This window comes from Mobula birostris, chromosome 10 (genome assembly GCF_030028105.1).
Source record: "Mobula birostris isolate sMobBir1 chromosome 10, sMobBir1.hap1, whole genome shotgun sequence".
Classification (NCBI taxonomy): domain Eukaryota; kingdom Metazoa; phylum Chordata; class Chondrichthyes; order Myliobatiformes; family Myliobatidae; genus Mobula; species Mobula birostris.
Genome location: NC_092379.1, coordinates 18,504,595 through 18,510,594, shown reverse-complemented (window position 1 = coordinate 18,510,594; position 6,000 = coordinate 18,504,595).

Below are 6,000 nucleotides of genomic sequence, written 5' to 3'. Positions count from 1 at the left end.
GCAGAAGATGGAATACGAAAGTAAGCTAGCCAAGCTTAAGGAATCCAGCTGTCAGTTCTCAAGGAAGGGAAAAGACTCCTCTACACCGAACCTTGAAGCCTATTTCCAGGGGGAAATAACTTTCTATAATGCCTCGCTGTCATCATCTGAGAATGCAGACAAGGATTTGGACTCTGATTTGCCCCACTTCCATGAGTGAGCTTTGTGAGCTGAGAGAGTGCACTCTGAGGTCTTCGGAATCACTCCTGCCCCCAAATAAGCTTCAGCGGTCATCCTCGAAGGAAGATCCGGAGGAGATAGGAACACACAAACAGGTTGAAACTCCTTCAGTCTACAAGAACTTCAAGGAGGTCTTAAGCAAGGAAAAGGCCTCAACTCTTCCAGTGCACTGACCATACGACTATCTGATAGATCTGTTGTCCGGTACTTGTCCCCCGTGGGGTTGATTGTATGCGTTCTCGGGCCCAGAGCAAAGCATAATGGAACAGTATGTTGAGGAGGCTCTTACCAAAGGCTTCATTCTGCCCTCCACCTCACTTCAACCCCCAGCGCAGGTTTCTTCATACAAAAGAAGGATAGGACCCTGCAGCTGTGCATTGATTATAGGGGATTAAATTTCCGAATGGCCAAAATTCGTTAAGCCCTACCACTCATTAATATAGCTTTCGAGATGCTCCAAGGAACAAGAGTATTCTCTAAACTAGACCTACGGATCACATACAGTCTGGTCCATATAAGTGATGCGATGAGTGGAGGACTGCATTCAATACACTGATGGGGCACTACGAGTACCTGGTTATGCCCTTCAGCCTTGTGAATGCTCCAGCTATTTTCCAGGCCTTTATAAACAACATGCTCCATGATACCCTACATAAGTATGCTGTCGTCTACTCGTATGATATCCTTATCTTCACGAAGTTCATGGAGGAGAATTTTGTCCATGTCAGGGATGTTAAAGAGTCTTCAAGTTGGAGAATCCAAGTTGCACATGATGACTGTTTCATTTCTGGGGCTCATCATCTCCAATGGCAATCTCAAGATGGACCCTACCAAGACTCAGGCTGTCAGAGACTGGCAACCACCATCTAGAATCAAACATGTCCAAAGATTCCTGGGGTTTGCAAACTTCTACTGGAAGTTCATCAGGAACTTCAGCTCAGTGGCAGCTCTGATGATGTCACTAATTAAAAATTCCACAGACCCTTAAGTCAGGACTGCTGAGGCAGAGGCTGGTTTTGATGAGCTCAAACAGTGGCACACAACAGCTTCCACCTTGGTGTCTCCTAACCCGGACATTGCTGTCATCTTGGAGGTGGACACCTCAGACATCGGAGTGCGTGCCATCTTGTCTTAACGATCACCTTTGGATGGTCAACTGCACCATGTGTACTCTTCTCTGGGTGGCTGTCTCCGGCAGAGAGGAACTATGACAATGGGAATCAGGAGCTCCTTGCAGTTAAGTTAGCTTTGGAGGAATAGAGTCACTGGCTCAAGGGGACCATGAACCTTTTTATCAATTGGACTGACCACAAAAACCTGGCTTATATTCAGGAGGACAAGAGGTTGAATTCGAGGCAGGCCAGGTGGTGTTTGTTCTTTAACTGCTTTGAATTCATCCTGACCAATCGACCAGAGTCAAAGAACCAGAAGCCAGATGCCCAGTCCTGTCATTTTGATGAACCAAACGAGAGGAGCAGCCTACCACCATTTTACCACAAGCCAGAGTAGCAGAACCAATTCATTGGGGAATCAACACTCTTGTTCAATAGGCCAAAGCACAGGGGGGAATTTCTGAGAATGACCTTCTGGGTCAGCTGTTTGTCCCACATTCTGTCTGGTCCCAGGTACTCCAATGGGGATATTCATTGAGCAGACCCACACATCAAGGGCTCCTCCACCCACTACCTGTTCCAGAAAGACACTGGACACACATCTCCATGGACCTTGTCATGGGTCTCCCACCATCCAGGGGGAAGTCAGTCATCATCGTAATTGTCAATTGGTTCTCGAAAGCCTGCAAGTCCATTACTTTGGAGAAGCTACCATCTGCAGTGGAGATGGATGAAATTGTCCTGGACCAAGTCTTCAGGATCTACAGATTCCCGGTGGACATTGTCTTGGATCGTGGTCCACAATTCACATCAAATCTCTGGAGGGCATTCTGTAAACTGATAGGGGCAACAGTAAGCCTTTCCTCTGGGTTTCACTCCAATCCAATGGTCAGACCGAGCTGACCAAACAAGAACTGACCCAAGATGCCTGGCCTCGGAAAGACCTGATGAGTGTTGTGACCATTGATGTGGGCAGAGGTCACTCAGAACACCTTACAGCATTCAGCACATGGGATATCAGTCTGGCTATCCTCCGCCTCTTTTTCTGGAACAGTAGGCCGAGGTTGGGATCTCTGCAGCTGAAGATTTCATCCAATGCTGCAAACAGAAATGGAATAGCGCAAGAGAAATTTTGCTGGCCTCTACCCCGAGGGTGGAAACCAAGGTGAAACAAAAGATAAGATAAGGACCCACTTTACAGCCTGAGCACCGGGACTGGCTGTCCTCTCATGATTTGCATCTCTGGGTGGAATCTGGGTGCCACCCAAGATCATGGGAACCTTCAAAGTCCTGAGGAAAGTAAACCCAGTGGCTTATACCTTGCAGCTCCCTGAGACCCTAAAGATCAATCCCACCTTCCACACCTTTAAATTAAAGCCTGTCTGCATCAGCCCCTGAGCACCACCACCATCAGCCCCGCCACCACCCAGTTACTGAGTGCCTGATTTTAGAACCGGCCCTCATCCATGATTATCATCCCCGCTTCTCCGAGCTGCAAGTACCCACATGAATTGAGGAATCAGCCAGGGGTTCCTATTATAAAAAGCTCCCATCCACACCAGTTTCCGGGATTTAGATGATCTAACTCTGCAGAGTACGAGTAGCTGACTTGGCCTCTTTCAGGGATCAAGATAGTCCTGCTAATTGGTAATCATGGTTTGGGTGCCAAGCATTGAGTATTTAAGGAACAGCTGAACAGAGATTTGGTGCTCAATCATAACCCTACTTGTGATATCGTCCAGCATTTGTTCTGTGCTCAGATCTAGTTTGATACCGTGTCTCGAACTTTGCTTCGCATATCCCAGCATCTGAGTCCAAACCATCATCATCAAGGACTCTAGTTACAATCTTGGTACATATTGGCATCAATGACATGGGTAGACAAGGTGAGGAGGTTCTGTGGAGGTCCTGAACTGATGCAGGGGGCAAGGGTTCAGATTTATGGGTCATTGGGATCTCTTCTGGTGAAGGTATGACCTCTACAAAAGGGACAGGTTACACCTGAACCCGAGGAGGTCCAATATCATTGAGGGCAGGCTGGCTGTTGTGCAATGAACTGGATTGATCAGAGAGCTGAAGATAGAAGAACCCTTTAGGGAAAACGATCATAATATGATCAAATTCAACCTGAAATTTGAGAAGGAGAAGGTAAAGTCAGATGTATCAGTATTACAGTGGAGTAAAGGAAATTACAGTGGCATGATAGAGGAGTTGATTGCCAGAATTGATTGGAAAAGAACACTGGTAGGGATTACGACAGAGCAGCAACAGCTGGAATTTCTGGGAGCAATTCAGAAGGCACAGGATATATACATCCCGAAGAGGAAGAAGTATTCTAAAGGCAAGATGATGCAACCATGGCGAACAAGTGAAGTCAAAGCCAAAATAAAAGCCAAAGAGAGAGCATATAATTGAGCAAAAATTGGTGAGAAGTTCGAGGATTGGGAAGGTTTTACAAATCAATAGAGGGCAACTAAACATGTCAGAAAGATGGTTAAGATGAATACAAAAGTAAGCTAGCCAATAATATTAAAGAGGATATAAAAAGTTTCATCAGATACATAAAATGTAAAAGAGAGGCAAGAGTGTATATTGAACCGCTGGAAAAAGATGCTGGCAAGGTAGTAATGGAGATAAGGAAATAGCAGATGAACTGAACAAATACTTTGCGTCAATCTTCACTGATGAAGACACTAGCAGTTCCATGAATCCGGGGTCATGAAGTGTTTGAAGCTATCAATACTAGAGAGAAGATGCTTGAGAAACTGAAAGGTCTGAAGGTAGATAAGTCACCAGGACCAGATGGTGTACACCCCAGGTTTCAGAAAAAGGTGGCTGAAGAGTTTGTAGTGGCATTAGCAATGACCTTTCAAGAATCACGAGAGTCTGGAATGGAAGACTGAAAAATTGCATATGTCGCATATGTCACTGCACTATTCAAGAAGGGAGAGAGGCAGAAGAATGGAAATTATAGGCCAGTTAGTTTGACCTCAGTGGTCGGGAAGATGTTGGATTTGATTATCGCAGATGAGATCTCAGGGTACTTGGGGTCACATGACAAAATAGGCCATACTCAGCATGGTTTCCATGGTTGGGGCCGCTTCTTACGGTTTGGATTATGGAATAGATGGCTTTGTGGCTAAGTTTGCTGATGATACAAAGACAGGTGGAGGGGCCGGTAGTGCTGAGGAAACATAGAGTCTGCAGAGAGACTTTGATAGATTGGGAGAATGGGCAAAGAAGTAGCAAATGAAATATAATGTTGGAAAGTGTATGGTTATGCACTTTGGCATAAATGGGGAGAGAATTCAAAGTTCTGAGATGCAATGGGCCTTGGGAGTACTCATGCAGGATACCCTTAAGGTTAACCTCCAGGTTGAGTCGGTGGTGAAGAAGGCGAATGCAATGTTGGCATTCATTTCTAGAGGAACAGAGTATAGGAGCAGGGATGTGATGTTGAGGCTCTATAAGGCACTGGTAAGACCTCACTTGGAGTACTGTGGGCAGTTTTGGGCTCCATATTTAAGAAAGGATGTGCTGAGGAGAGGGTTCAGAGAATATTCACTAGAATGATTCCGGGAATGAGAGGGTCAACAAACGAGGAACGTTTGATCACTCTTGGACTGTACTCCTTGGAGTTTAGAAGAATGAGGGGGGACTTCATAGAAACATTTCCAATGTTAAAAGGCATGGACAGAGTGGATGTGGCAAAGTTGTTTCCCATGGTGGGGGAGTCTAGTACGAGAGGGCATGACTTAAAGATTGAAGGGCGCCCATTCAGAACAGAGAAGTGAAGAAATTTTTTCAGCCAAAGGGTGGTGTATCTGTGGAATTTGTTGCCACGGGTGGCACTGGAGGTCAAGTCATTGGGTGTATTTAAGGCAGAGATTGATAGGTATCTGAGTAGCCAGGGCATCAAAGGTTATGATGAGAAGGCAGGGGAGTGGGACTAAATGGGCGATTGGATCAGCTCATGATAGAATGGCGGAGCAGAGTTGATGGGCCGAATGGCCGACTTCTGCTCCTTTGTCTTATGGTCTCATGGTCTTCCAGTCAAGCTGGTTTGGGGTTTGTCCCTCCAACCACGCCTTAATTGTTTCCCAACTGGCTGGTAAATTCTGCTTATCCTCTCCTAAATGATGTCAAATTGTTTATTTGCTAAGTTGTTAGCATAGTAACTAAAATTTAAATGCCCACATATGGATACAATTTGTATATACTCTTAATTTATTGAAGTTTAGCCCAAGAAGTTCCCTGGATCATTCATCAGTTTTTTCTGGATCTGCTGGTTAATGACAGACCTCCTGTTTCCTTTCATACTCACCATCAATCAGTCTTGTGTGCTTTCACTCTCTTCGTTTTTATTGGGGCAAGTCCTGACATGGCTGCCAGGCCAATTACCTCATTACTGCCATCATCACTTAAGCCACTAGAGGTCTCTGTTGAGTCAGTATCACTTTGCAGTTCCTTGGAGTTCCCGAGATGCTGTTGTTTCTGTATTCGCTGCCTTTCAACATGATTGACACCACTGGGACAGACATCTCATTTTTCACAGCTAATCCAAACCCAGGTAGAAGAGGTTTTCCTTCCAGATGTCCCTTCCATAATGTGTACCTGTTACCTTGTTCCTTCAGCTGACTTTCTCCTGAACCCCTCACTAGGGTGGCAA